We start from the raw sequence: 16,095 nt of genomic DNA, 5'->3' as shown, positions 1-16,095 counted from the left end.
AGTACTGCATCCAGTTTTGGGCTCCACAATTCAAAAAGGATGTGGAGAAGCTTGAGAGAGTCCAGAGAAGAGCCATGCGCATGATCAGAGGTCAGGGAAGCAGACCCTACGATGACAGGCTGAGAGCCCTGGGGCTCTTTAGCCTGGAAAAGCGCAGGCTCAGGGGTGATCTGATGGCCACCTATAAGTTTATCAGGGGTGACCACCAGTATCTGGGGGAACGTTTGTTCACCAGAGCGCCCCAAGGGATGACGACTAGGTCGAATGGTGATAAACTACTACAAGACCGTTTCAGGCTGGACATAAGGAAGAATTTCTTTACTGTCCGAGCCCCCAAGGTCTGGAACAGCCTGCCACCGGAGGTGGTTCAAGTGCCTACATTGAACACCTTCAAGAGCAAACTGGATGCTTATCTTGCTGGGATCCTATGACCCCAGCTGACTTCCTGCCCTTTGGGCAGGGGGCTGGACTCGATGATCTTCCGAGGTCCCTTCCAGCCCTAATGTCTATGAAATCTATGAAATATAGCTCCTGTGCCTGGGTGCTCAGTGCCTTCATGCACTGATAGATGCCAGGTGGCAGGGGGTGCTGTCACCTGCTTTTAAACCAGCCAGGGCTCTGGCTGCCCTTGGCTGGCTGTCAGTTCACTATTCCCCTGTGGGGGAGGGTCTCTCAGGGCAGGAAACAGGGAGGGGTTTCAGCCTCCTCCATTGGTGCCATTGGGCACCAGGGACCCTCTCCAGGGGGGCAGGGGGGAGGGGAGAAGCCAGCCAGGTCCCCCCAACCTGATCAGTGGCTTGATAACCCCTGCCTGCACAGAAACAGATGGCTGGCCAGCTGTATCTGTGCTCTGGCTGGCTGCCAGTGCAAGTACGGGGGGCTTCTGTGCCCTAGAGCCTGTGCTAGTGGTCACCAGGGATCCTTTCCCTTGTAGGGGACCTGGCTAGGGACAACCCTACTTATTGCTGTACTGCTGGAAGCTGGCTAGCCATGCCACTATGCTCCTTCCCCCTTCTGCCAGGCATTCCCTGATGTAGGGAGATGCGGCTCTCAGGAGGTTTTCAACCCTCTCCCCGGGGGTGCCATCAAGCACTAGAGACCCTCTCCCTAGAGGCCATCAGGCAAAGGTATCCCTTTCCCTAGGGGCATCCCCAGCAGGACTTGTGCACTTTTATAAAGTGGCAGGCAGTCTGGGGGGTTGGATGCAAGTCCCTAGTGCTATGTGGGCCTGGTCCTTTGCCCAACCCTGACACAAGCAGGGATAGCTGGTCTGGGCCCATGCAGCAATGGGACTCGCATGCCACCCCCCCAACCCACCTGCCACTGCTTGTTAGCGGCCCGTGCCAGCCTAGGCCAGCATGTTGTCAGAAAGGACTCTCCCACTCACTTGCTGCCAGGGAGCAGACTTTGCCTCTTCCCTGTGGAAGACCAGGGGCATGACACTTAATTCTCATAGGGAACTATATAGGAGTTCCTTAAGGTACTGTAATTTAGAGTGCTTTCATTTACTACCTGATTTGAGGGCTATTTTTTTTCATGATTGGCCATGCTCTCTGCAGCCATGCACATGTGTTATGGCACAGATATAGAGGACTTTCACAGACCAGATCATACAAAAAAAAAAGTCACTTCTATTTGTGCCCAAGAACTCTAAGTGAAGTCTGACAGCAAGGATCATTTGCCTCACTTCTTTCAAATACAATATATTTCTCTTATTTATTCATTTCCTTGATCAGTTTTTAAGTTTTTATTTCCCTTGACATACCAGATTTGTAATGATGTGACTACATGATATTTCTGCATAATATATCATAATGGCTGTATCTTTCAGGTTTCTTCCTTCCATATATGCAATACATTAATGAAATATGTGGGTTAGGGATTCTAATTCAGGGTGTGATGCATGCATTTGCACTTTTAAATGTATTTAGCTAACACGTGGAATTCACATTTTGGGTTGAACTAATATCAGTTCAGTTGAAATTGAAAGTATTCTTTCTGCCGGTATATCTACCTGTAAGTGTCACCTCTCCCCCCCTCCCCCCCGGCACAAGTTACAGTTATTGTACAATTGTGTTAATTACACCATGAATAGTAATCTGATTTATGTTGCCATGAACTGGCAAACCAACTACAGAATTATTTCACAAAACATATGGATCATCTTTGTAACTCATTTGTGTGGCACCATAAATGAGATGCACAGCTTTCCCCATGCCAGTGCTGATGATCAGTTTATTGTTAGCATCACCATAGGGATGTGTCTCACTGTTGGGACTGGGACAGTGTGGGTCCTGATGATAAAAATCTGTTGCTAGGAGAGCACGTTACAAGATTTCCTGCTGAGGGGAGCTGAGGGGCTATGGCTACTGGAAACCTTGCAACCCTAAATCCTGGCACCCTTTCCTGTCTGGCTGCGCAGCCCCCACTGGCCTGACCCAGAATATTAGATCTGGCCTTGGAGCAACCACATGCTGGCATGCTCTGGCACATGGGAATATATCATCCAGACTATGGACTCCCCAGAAATTTGGTGCCAGGGGAGTGGTGGCAGTGTTCATTGCTGAAGCTTTTGGAACAATTTGCACTGCTATTGCTTTTCTGCTGTCACATATCCAAACCTGTGGGGAGCTCCATGGGCCAGATGGCACAGCTCCAAGGGCCAGTAGGCTAGAGGATGAGTCAATCATGAATCATGAAGGATTTGGAGAAGAAGTAATCTATGGGACATATTGTCCCACATCAACCTTTTTCTCTTCCTACATTACTCCAGTTCATCCATATCCTGGTTCTACTGGCATTAGACCCCAAACCATGACAGGATGGAGATTGCTTCATTTACTATTTTAAACACTCTGAGTTTTTTTTCTAAAAAGGCTCTTTCCCCTGCCCTCCTTCACATTTTTTGTAGTGTAGGAATTGTGGGGTTTTTTAATATTGTGGGTCAAAATATATGAGTCACCTGTTTTGGAATCAGGAAGGAATTTTTACTGTAGCCAAATTTTCGAGCCCCTGTGTAATATTTTTGTTCTTATTCACTCCTCTCACCTCTCTTGTAGCATCATAAGATGCCTTGAAAGTAATAAGTGAAACTTGTGTCAGCTAAACAGATAAAGGTAAAAGAGGCCAGTTGCCAGCTGGTAAAGAATACCTGCAATTTTCCTGATGAACCTTGCTTGTATAAGGAGAAGGAAGACTTGGAAATTATTGTACAATTTTTACTCTACTTATAATTTTATCCTCCTATACATACTTGGTAGAAAAAGATTAAAGAATTCAGAAATAAGATGAGGTTATAGGGAGCGTGTAACTGGTTATATGAATGGAGCTTTTCTTGGACGTAGCAAGAGTTAGCCAAGTCCAAGATACCCTTGAAGCATTTCAGGTTTAGCTAGTTTGTGTTTTCTGATGATCCCCAGTAAAAAGTCTGATCTTTTCAGCATGTGCTACTTCTAGATATTTCCTAGATAGAGGAATAGAGGTGGAAAAATGTCTACTTTCTGGGTTTTGATCAGGATTGAGATGGTGGAATCATTTCTGGCCATGTACAGAGACATAGTAGATGCCTTGGGAAATGTAAATTCGATGAATGAATGGACTTGTGGAGTTTAGAAACTTCCAGTGTTAAGTCACAGCTGAAAATGATGCTTCATCATCCCATTTTTTACCTTTGGTACCTACATTCTATAGACATCTCAATTTATACATCTTAGTTTTTTTTGGAGTATGAGGTTTATGGAAAATGATTTTAGGGTGTGGTAAATAAGGTACTGAATCTAGTTTTACCTTTTATTCATCTGGTTCCATCTATTATATGAGTGCTGAAATTGTTTAATAAAACATTTAGTTGAAACCTGATAGTCCTATGGCCTTAAATATACACTATTAGCTATGCCAAATGTGGCCTACTCAGTAACTTCTAATATAATGTTTTATCCAATGTTTTTGCTGGTATGCTTTAGTTAAAACATCCCATGGCCATTTTTAAATGTATGGAGGCTTAATACATAGGACACTGTGGTGTTTTAAATAAAATGGCTCTCTAGGAACCCCTGTGGGTTTAAAAATGGCTGCTGGGGTGCTTTAGTTAAAGCAACCCATGCCTATTTTTAAATGTATGGGAACTTAAAACATATGACACAGTGGTGTTTTAATTAAAGCAGCTGTCTGGGAACTGCTAAAATTAACTGCGCCTTTCCCTCCTCCCCAGTCCCTGAGCACATGCCTAGGTTCCCATAGGGTATATGCAGATGTTACACTTAAATCAACCTAACTAGGTTCAGCACTTTCAGTGCTGAAGTATACATGCATTCATTTAGATCAGGCAAAAAATGGCTGTCCTAATCTAACATAGTTTATCTAAGGAGGTACACTGTGTGGATCAGGCTAACCCATGCCTGATCTAACTTGAACATGTTTAGAGTGCAGCCCCAGGGCTGGGGAAGCCCACACATTCACCCCAACTCTGGGGATGTTTTTCCAGTTCCCTTCCCCCACACTGACCAGGCTATTTTTAGCCCCCTGACTTCTCCATCTCCCAATGGACAATGCCTCCCCCCCCCCCCCCCGCTGACCCCTCAGTCCCACCTGCCCTCCCCCCATCCCAACTTAGATCACATTTCCAGTGTGGGACCTAATCTACTGTCATGCAACATAAAGTAAACTACATGCTTGTAGATCAGGTCCCGCAAACTTGTGCACATGCATTGTAGGCTTTGGGGGGCAAACATTATCTCATATGATGTACATATACAGTTCCTAATAATTAGGAACTCCATTTCATTTGGGTCATCTAGATTTTTTTCATAATAACAACAACATTTTGTGTTTTGCAGACCTCTATTTTTTTTTAATTATTTGTATTAACTTTGAAAATTTGAAAAAAAAAAATTAATTATTTTGTATTATATGTTTACTTCTGATGTAAAATAGTTCTCCTGAAAAGACTGCCTCCTTCCTCTCTGACAATGAGTTCAACTTAAGTTAATGGAGCTATGCTGATTGCACCAACTGATGGTCTGGCTCTGTGCATTCCTTTAAATAAGAGAAGTAAATACATAGATAAAGATAGGTTTGCTCTATGAAGTCTGTATAACCAATGCGATGGAATTTCTCATAAGCATAGCTTTAAAATATCCATGCAGGGCACAATATAAGGGAAAATACCTATATTTAAAACGTGATAATGCTTAAATCTAACATCATAAACTTGACAAAATAATCAGTAATGTATAATCACCTCTTTGAAGGTTTGTCAACATTGATTTTCCTTTTCTTCTTTCCCAGCCAACTGTTAAATAGAATGTATTTCTAAAGCATAGGGCATTCCTAGAATATAGCATTAAAAGCTACTGGATAGCTCTGTTGAGGCATTAATTATGTAAGATAAATTTTAGGTATAATTTGGGGGGAGGGGGTTGTTTTTTGTTTTTGTTTTTCCAATACAGCCTCTGAGTCTAAGGTTATTTTCTAAGGTCATTAACTCCCAGGTGTACTGAAACCACTGGAGTCTAGATGGGAACAATATTCTGACTTAATGGATCTACTTGCTAAATTGATGCGTGAGTCTTTTCAGCAGCATACGTCAAATGTAATAAGTTGGAGATCAGTCCAGTTTCTGATGGCTACTCATACATAGCAAATAACATACTAGAAGTGGCACTAGTGGTTTTCTTTTTTGGCAGTCTTCAGTCAAAAATATTATGATTAAAATACATATTAAAACTGAACTATTCTCACTGATCTAAAATGGAATTGTGTTATATGTAAGCAGTATAGGAAGTCTTGCTCTATTTGTGCCTGATCTGTGTAGAGGGAGGGCTGTAAGTCTCAACCTAACATTTTTAAAAATACTAAAGCCATTCCTCCCCTCTCCATGGCTCTCCCTTAAAATTTGAATAAAACTGTACTGGACTAGATATGGCCAAAGATTTTTTTTTTTCTCCTAGCTATACTGAGATTTTATTTTAGATTAAATTAAACAGAGGGGGAGAGGGCATTTTTTCCTAGCTCAAATGTAGATCTGTGTGTTAAATACTTGGGTTTATGATATTTGGTAGATTTATTCACTGACTTTAATTAAGGTCTCCCTAACTACATCAGGTTGTAGCAAGAATATTAAGAATAAATATTTTGTTCAGTACACAGGTTGTCAAAATTTTATTTTCTGGCACTTTATCTGGCACTCTATGAATATATTTTCCCCCTAAATTGTGTGTGTTTCTTTTGCCGTTTTTTTTTTTCCTTTTTTCTTTTTGGTGTATGAGTTCTTACAGCTTGTTTACTGGAACTTCTTTCCTAGAAATTGCAGTGGGAAATGTGCTTTTTCCCCAAAGCAGAAAATTGAACATTGATTTACTTTGTTGCATTATTTCCTAGCTTGCAATGAATTTTGGAGATATTGTACATACTATTATCTTTGTGTGTGTGTGTGTGTGTGCGTGCATGCGTGTGTGCGTGCGTTCGTGTGTGTGCACGTGCACACGCACGTGTGAAGAGAGGGTTGGAACTCTTTTACCAATGTTGCAAATTCAAATCAAAACATCTCTGAATTCTCTCTATTCCAAAGGTTTTTGCATACTGAATCAGATTGTTTTCCCTGGACAATCACCAACAGATAAAAACTTTACTCCAGGGCTTCATTGCAAAGCATCTTTGAACTTGTGCAGGAAACTAGAAAGAATTTCAATAGGGTTTTTATCTTCTCTTTGCCATGTTATTTGTTAATTTTTCTTAGGATTTATATTTCCCATTGGGCACATTTAATTATTTGCCTTGCCTTTTTTATATACAATTTCTCTCTTTTTCCCTGACTTTTTCATACTCCACTAATCTTCAAATGTTGGGCCCCTCCCCCAGAGAGAGTGACCCACGAAGAGATACTAAATATTCATAATGAATGAGCAAAAAGTTATTCAGGTGTCTGTTATCAGGACAAAAACCTGTCACATGCAGAGCAAACCAATCTCAAAACAGGGATTTTAAAGAGCAAGTAGAACAGCATGCTTAAAGGGGGCTTTAAGACACTTTTACTTTCCCTGAATAACATGAAAGGTAATTTAAAGTTAATTTTAGCCACTAGAGTGCAAAATCCAAGATTACTCTTTTAGCGTATGGAGCAGTAAAGAAACTAGCGATCAGCAAGGGTGGTACCCACCCTAGGAATAGATTTAGAGAAAGGGGATGCCAAACTAGTGTCCCTGGGGAGACTATGCATTAGTGGTTGCTGAAGCCACTGCATGGGGAGTTTGTGCAGTAGTGGTCGCAGCTCTGAGAGCCTGCCAGGTTGGCTGCTGCAGTCAGGTTGCGGTGATCTTAGGCATAGCAGCAACAGCCAGGGTCTCTGGAGGAGGTAAAACTTGCATTGAACTCTTCTCCCCATCCACTTCTGGCACTGAAAGGGTTATTTACACTTCTTGAGACAAACAGCACTTGGAGCAGAGGGTGGGGAACTGCTGCTCATTACATGTATCCTTACAGGCCCAAGTAATCTAGGTCCCTAACTTCAATCCTGGATGAAGCAAGGCATGAAAGTACATGATGTTTCATTTTTGAGGCTTCAGGAAATTATCCCCTCTGACTGGACAGACCTGATGGCAAGGGAGTAAGGAGTACATAAGGTCACCCATTCTCACAGATCCAGATGGCTGGCCTGCTGTGCTCCACAGTAACTGGCCCTCCCCTGCTACAGTTTAAGGACATTTCCAAATGTCAGTAAGGAGCTTAGCTCTTACTGGAAATGGATGAGGCCTAGGAGGTCCATCTTGCTTGTGCCTTTGAAAATATTTCCTTTCATGTGCTTTGAGCCTACTGAGCAGCAGCAATGATAGGGTACAGTGCTATGATGCTTCTCACTAATGTAGTATAGTGGACAGCTGGTCTTTAAAGAAGGTCACTAAAGGAGCTTCCCTAGGCTCCAAGAGTCGATCCAATATCTCAGAACCTTGTATCTCAAATTGTCTTTCACAGGAGGAGAAAACATTATAGCTTTGTAAGGGAGGGAAACATTATAACTTATTTCACGTTATCTGTGCAAGTAAGAGTTAGGCTCGGGGTCTGCCTATGCTATTGTATTTTTTTTTTTTTTACACAGCACCATTAGCTTCTGAAAAATTCTGTCAAGAGAATGAATTAGGAGAAAAACTTAACAACTAAGACCTATCACAGCAAGGCAATTTATAATGCACTAATTCCATAGAGAGCAAAAGCTGCCAGTTTCTCAACCAATCTTCCATAATCTGCTGCTACTCCTTTTGTCAAAGTAGTTTTTGTCAAATTAACTGTAATCAAAGTTCTTTTAGATCGTGTTGCCATGGTGTGTGACTGTGTGCCTGTTAAAATGTTTTAAAAAACAAAAGCAACAATAACAACAAAACCGACTTGTCTTCACTGTTGAAATCTTCACCACTGTTGAAACCCTTAACAGCAAGACAATGGAGATAAAATAATACCTCACCATTCCCAGAGCAGTTATTCCAGATTCCCATCAACGCTGGGCAGTCATAGACAGTGGCAGCAAGTTTCTTTTCTAACTTTACTTTCATTGCTAACATAATTTCTGATTTCAAAGCCAAAAATATATAATAGGTTACATTTGCTGACTAGGTTTAAATATTCATTGATTCTGTAATTCTAAGAGAACTATTTTTTCTTAATGAAGTTACTTTTAGTTGCCCCATAGTCATTGCCCTCTGTATTTATTCACTTCTTTTTTGGAGAATGAGGTGTACCCTTCGTTTGTTCCCAGTACCTCTTCTAACTCTTTGTATGAACAAAACAGTTGGTTACTCTGTACAGGTAGGAGAAACCAATAATTTTGAAGCTTTGTTTCTGATAAGGCTATGATGAGAAAGTTCATGCTGATATGATTACTTGTAGTGAAATTTGCACCAACTCAGCATCCTCTAGTAAGACACTTTTAAACTGACCACACTGTTTTGTGCTTGAAGAAGTTCCCCTACATGAATATAACTATGGCCTGCGTGTTTGCATTAATTAATGGATGCAGTGGCATCAGGATAAATATCTTGAATGTAGACAAGGGCTGAGTGTTTGCATTTTGTGATGCATCACTCACTTGGGTCATTCTTTTCCATGTACATGTTTATTCCTGTCTAGTATGACTGGTTTTAGCAGTTATGCCACCTAAAGAATTTTTAATGTCTAATAAATCCGTAAGAACCAGAACCAGCTCTTAAATAAATAAATCTGTGCTCTTTTTGGCCTTTAACATGGTCTTAAATAGGTTTGATTATTCATACTTTGCTGATGCAATTCTGCATTTAGAAATAGCACATCTGTTCCTATTTTGATAATTGTCTTTACAATAGGAAATGTTTTCTTTTAAAATTAAGACATAGACCATTACAGCATACAATATTAGTTTGGGGAATTTCATTTTTATTATTCTCTCTCAATTTTCTTGTATCCTGGCTTTCATAGGATCTCTAAGGTGAAAGATTTAGCAGTCTGTGTTCCAGTAAGAAGCATTCTCTATCATGAAACTTCTATCAAGAAACAACTTGCATCCCTTCCCAGCCTTCACTTCAAGCAAAGCAATGAGGATGTGTAGAGATGCAGATAAATGGGTCCAGGATTTATTATGACTTACTAAAATCTTACATGCAAACTATTCGTGCTCAGAGATACAATTTAAAAATTTACCGTATTCCTAGAAATTTACTCATGTACGTTCCATATTAAAGTGCTATTCACTGGGTGTCTCTACACATGTCCTTTACTGCAGAGTAGATGAACTAACTGCACAGTAAAATGTTACCGTCTACACGTATGCTGGTATTAATGTGCAGTAAACTAACTCCACCATAGGTATTGTCGGGGATAGTACTATCTTAGGGCTGACTAATTCACTGCAGTTAAGTACACATGTAGACACTGGCCACAGGTGTAAATTGTGCCTGGTGAGCCCAACCAGCTGAGGCCAGACTCCTATTTGTTGCATAGCCACATAGCTCCACAGGTTCAGCACCCTTATGCCCCAGCCAGCCCTTTCACTGTCTGACACCATCACCTGGAGCCTGGGGCTGACCCTTTGTGTCCCCTGCCAGTTCCACAGCTTATATAGATGCTGCACCTGGAAATAGTTTACTCTGGCTCAAACTGCTCCAGAGTTTATTGCTTTACATTGGGTATGCCTACACATTCATTAATGCGCTGTAGTTACTGCACATTAAGTTTAGTATTTGGTTAACCCAGTACTAAATCAATGTGCAGTAACTCATGCAATTGTACAATAGCACTGGTACACAAGTTTTAAGTAATGCTTACTGTACAGTAGCATATTATCATGTTTTTTGCCCAGCATGGGACTGCACAGTGTTATTAGACTACTGTGCAGTTAGCATCTTGTGTAGATGCACCCAATAATTCCATGTGTAGATGCACCCACTATTACTAAGTGTATTCACTTCTTGTTAATAACTTGAAGTAAAAATACCCCTCTGTTTTTCCCAACCCAAGCAAAGTTGCTAGTTTTTGATGTGACCTAAGATTGTGAAGAATTTCAAGAGCCACATTACAGCTAGTTTTGCTGTATTTTTTAAAGAGTGTTTTAATTAAATACTTTTCCCTTTGTTATTTGGATAACAGGCTTCTTAAATACAGTACAAATATTGGAAAAAATATGTATGTTAACTGTACATGTGAAAATGTACTAATTCTCAAACTATAAAAAGAAAAAGGAAAAGAAAGAAGGATGGAAGACAGGGATAGAAGCAGAAGAAAAGGAAAGTGTTCAATGAGCAACTATCTAGCTATCAAAATATTCCTAGAATTCCTTAGAAATTACACCAAACTCTTCAAAGCAGTTAAGTCTGCTAAACGTGACTCTCTCCATAGATGCCAACTGCTCCATCTCATTTTACTAGATTTCAACCTCTGGGGATGTCCTGCTTTTCCAATGCAGCAATATAATCCTGCTTATTATTAATAAGGCACACTGTAAGAGTACAGTTTGAAGGATTTAGTTTAATTTCCTTGGAGATATACTCAAGAAAACATGTATTTGCCAAAGGTATCAGTGCTGTGTTCAAAACCCCGTTCATTCTAATTCTAATTTGTTTCTAAAAATAATTGATGATAGAGCATGTCCAAAACACATGACCAAGCATTGCCTGCAGTATATCACAGCTCCAACATGTATCTACTATCTGTGTATTCAATTTCCAAGTTTAGAAGGAGTCTAGTGTAGACAAATTGTCCTATAATTCTCTTTTGGTGTATAAGATGAATTCTAAGATCAATCATTGATGTTTGGATATTGTGAATTGCTGATTTCTACTAGGATTACCACTTCCCTCCCTGCTTTGTTCCTGAACAATCTTTTTAGGAAGATAGACAAATATTTTGATATTTGATGAAACCAGGTTAAGATAAACCTGGTTGAACATAGTATCAGACTTAACTGATTTGGGTCAAACCGGTTTATGCAATGTCTCTCCCAGACCCTTTGCTGTTTTAAGCTAAACCAGACACCCCAGCATCCCGACATGCTGTCTGGGCTGGGTGGGGCTCTTGACTCCACAGCAGTGGCCCATCCCCTCTGCTCCCTGGCTGCAGCCCTGGCAGAGACTTGAAGACATAGTAGGGTCTGCTGGCTTCCCCATGCCACTCTCCCCCCTCCCTCCCTTTCATCACTTGCTGCTTAAGCAGAGATCCCTTCCTCCTCACCCCCACAGCACAGACTGTAGCTTGCATGTGGTATGCTAGCTAATGCTGTGTAAGACAGATAGGACAGTGACCATTTAGGGCTTTTTGGTGGTAATCAACATCTCAGATGGTAATTTCCCTGCATTCCTTCCTTTGGAAAAAAAACTGTTTAAGAAGAGCTTGTAAGGAGCTAGGCTTTGTTTTCTGATGGGATGTTAAATGCTGATAACAAAGCTGATAAATGCTCTCTTGTCAAGGGTGGGGAGGACCCCTCCCTAATCAAAGTGTCTTGCCAAGGCCTGGACATACCCCTCTCAGCTCATCCCCGAGGAAGGGAAGGGAAGACTGCATTTTTGGGATGACAAGGGAATGTCTATCCACCTCCAAATTAGTTCAAGCTTTGCAGGTTAGACTAACCTGAAAAGACTGAATCATTCAGGCTCAGGCTTTTTGAATGTTGGTCCCTAGCCTATCTGCCTAGAAGAAGTCTCTATCAATTTGGGAGGAGATAAAGTGTATTTAAAAGTGTTAGCAAGCTGATGAAGGAAGAATAAATTTCATTCACAATCTATGATTAAATTTGTTCTCTTTATCCAAATTTGTGGATGGTAGTTTAACAAGACAAAAACATTGTCCTACAATCTCTGCAATTGAGTTCTAGAGGCTGGCAATATCGTTCCTGCATTTTGGAAGAATACCAAGTTCAAAGCTAGTTTTGCCTCATTTATCACACAAGATGTAATTGCTATGTATTCCCTTAGTGCAGGGCTTTAATATACTAGTGTTTATGATAATAATGCTCATAAGTATCCATGAAACACAGGATACATAGGTCTCATCTGTGTTTTAGGATCAAGATTAGGATCTGTGCTTTAGGACCATAACTTAAAATATATCAAACAATTATTTAAAATACTATCATAAATTAAAATACTGTACATAATGAAAAGTAAAGATACAGAGGGCTGTAGCTGGCTGTACTAAGGAAAAAAAAACAATGTTTAAAAGAGCTGGAATAGCTTCCTAAATGTTTTATTTCTCAGGCCAGCTTACAGCTACCTCTCTATAGGTAAGAAATGAGAAATTTTAAGGCCAATTTAACAGTAAATTCTCCAAATATATCACGATTATGGAAACATCTGTGCTAAATAACATAATGTAAATCCATTATGAACATTCATGGTGTTAAATAGTAGTCAAAATTCCTCATTTCTCTCCTGGATGGATATATCTAAAATATATGCTAAAAATATCTCAAAACAGGCAAACAAACACTAACCTATTTCACGTGTTTTTTCTGTGTTTAGAAAGGAGGTAATTTAATCTCTTCCACAATTAACATACATTTAAATAATATTATTGCGCCTTGTAAAATAATAGGTAATAGGCTTCCAAAATATAGGTATTACAACCCCATGTAATTCTTTTTAATCCAATATCTTAAATGTTTCCATTAGGCCTGGGCTTTGACTAATAAGAGGATAATGGACATGTGAGCAGTAATGATAACATAAAGTCATGAGGTATTAAATATATATATCCATTTCTAATATAATTAGATTCCTACCCATTTTGCCTCAAATGTAAGTGTAGTTTTATTAAAGATACTTATTTCTGCATATATTCTATTCGGGGAGACTGCATAATGGAGTCTTAATAACTTCAGTGGGATCTACATGGGAATTACATGGATGTGAAAGAACATCTGCCCACTGTAGGCTGCAATGAGAAAGGTTTAGCAATGTTGTCAGGAAGACAAGCATTACAGTTTCCAAATCAAAATATTTTGGAATGGACTATCTCATAACACTTGTCTATTTCAGGATTGTCCCTCTGTATAAAATACATTTCAAAATGTTAGAACTTCATCAATAATTGGAAATTCAGCAGTTTTACCAGTGGATTTAAGAAAAGAAGTAGGTGGATTTTTAATTTAATGATGGTTGTATTATTTCATTCAGATTCTCTTTTTTAAAAAGGAGATCTGTAATTGCAATCTGGGCTGGATACTAGCATCATCACAGCTGCAGAGGAATCCTGACCTTATCAATTTAAATATTCTAGACAGGCAGAATTGGCTTTCTTTACTTAATTGACTGTAAAATTCTCCCAATTTTCCATCTTTTCTTATCAGACCTCTTAGTAATATATATGTATATATGTCCATAATTTAGTCCATGTTAGTCTGAAGTCAAGTAGAAGGCAGGGTAGATTTTCACTTTATAGTCTAACAAAATTTTATGGGTGTGCACAGATGTTACACTGAGGGTGCTGACGGAAGTGATGGTTTGTTGTGTAACCATGACCCTAAGATGCTCTACAGCCATGCACTGACAGAAGTGCATATCTGCAGAACACTTAATAATGCCCAATTGTGCAGCAATCTGAACCCTCGTTTCATGGGAGTTCAAATGAAAGTCCTTTAAAGTGGAAAACCTTGGGCTGAAGGAGCCCAGCCCTGCCCCTGGTCTTGGAAACAGTATAGCTAGGTAACTAAGACCAGTAAAGGGGCAGGGTGGGGCACTGGGCTGGGCTGAAGCAGTCCAACCCTGCCTCTGGTTCTGTCTTCAGAAGGGGAGGGAGAGAAGGGAGAGGAGGGACTTCAGTCTAGGGTTTGCCCAGCCTGAGCTGGAGGGTGGGGCAGGTGGATTGGAACCCCCTCCAATCCAACCACCCCACCCTCCAGCACAGGCTGGATAAACCCCAGACAGAGCTCCCTCCTCTCCCTTTGCTCCCTTCACCCATCCATCCTGAAGAGAGCACCAGAGCTGGGAAAAGGGAAGGGTGGGGCTAGGGGAAAGCAGCTTCAGACACATTGGAGCTTAATTGGAGCTCAATTCCCCAATGCCCTGGACTCAACAGCCAACATCTGTTAGGCCGAAGGGAACACTGTAACTCATGGTGCTTCCTGTGAAGCACCATGAGCTACAGAAGGAAACCAGCATGTTTGTCAGAGCCCTTACATAGGTCTAAAAGAATGTAGATGGATCTAAATGCATAACTGTAAAGTAATTCACTACATATAGACCAGTCTAAAAATGGTGCCAGTGACCTAGAACAGATCACATCTGAGCTGCACTAAATCAAGATCAATTCAGGTTAGACCAATATATGAAATGTGTGTATTGTTCTCCTACAAAATCAAGTTAAATTGCTGTCCTCTGGCATCTCACAGTGCTTTGTAACTTTCCTCCCCATCCCTCCCTGGTGGAGAGGTAAGCTAATACTTGGTCTGTGCTTAGCTGATCTGGATGAGTGACCAGTAGACCCCTCTCCTAGGCTGTTCCAGCACTGAGGAAGCATAACCCCTCTCCCTTGCATCTAAATTTTCACAAAAGCTTGTGCTATATATATCCCTAAATATAAATACATACATACATAGAATTTAGAGCACATGTTCTTGTCTTCTCTCTGTGTTTAGTTTGTGTCTCTGTGCAGGTCTTTTTCTTATTTTGTGTTTGCATTGGTGCTGCTGTAATACAGCTAACAAAGTATGATTATTGTAGTGCAAGCTACAGTGAATTCTAGATCATATACATAAACAAAGGAAAAGTTCAAACTTTGTTATTAGAGTTCAGACAAATGATAATAGTTTCAGAGCAGAAATCAGTTTAACTGTGTTTGTGCTGCTCCAATGTACAGTTAATACAGCCACTCATAAGATTTTGCAATGCAGGTTTTCTTCAACCGGTCAGTAAAGCACTGAGATACGTTTTGCAGAACTCCATCAAAGTCAAAAGCCTTCACAAAGGTGAAAAACTAGGAAGCAGGAGAGCTGCTGCTTCCTAATTTGATTCATCTGAGGCCAATGTATACTGAGGTGGTGATGTCAGTGGGACACTTGCTCTTCGTGTAGGATAAAAGGAATAGATTTAAATTCCTAAAAGATGATGGCTGTTACAGACAGCACTTTACTGGAAACAGTAAGAAAAATAAATAACATGTTTCATAATGCAGGTTTTCATCTACAGGTCAGCACAGTACTGTGAGATGCATCTTATGGAACTCCATCAAAGCCAAAAGGACTGCATCAAGGTGTAAAGCATCACACACATCTGGCCCTGAAGTTCTTCAATAGACACCCAGAGATATGCAATGATAAAAGGCAGGTAGAATTATTCTTTCAGTCCTGGCTGCTTTTTTCTGCTTTGAATATGCTGGCTATAATTCTGCTCTGAGTTTCTCTAGTTCAACTCTCTTTTTTTTTCAGTGAACTAATCAAGGAGCTCTGTAACTGACAGCTCACTTTGTCTTGCTCATGCAGTGAAATGGGGGGTGAAAAGATGATGCCTGATTTTGAAGAAAAACCTGTCTGTGCCTATTCTATTGTAGCAATTGGTTAAGAATGTTTCATTCCTGTGAAAATAATTTCAATGTATTACTACTAATGCTGTCTTGGGTCACCATCATCTGAATACCAGTTGGTAT

This window comes from Alligator mississippiensis, chromosome 1 (genome assembly GCF_030867095.1).
Source record: "Alligator mississippiensis isolate rAllMis1 chromosome 1, rAllMis1, whole genome shotgun sequence".
NCBI lineage: Eukaryota > Metazoa > Chordata > Crocodylia > Alligatoridae > Alligator > Alligator mississippiensis.
Note: the sequence above shows the minus strand (reverse complement) of the source record.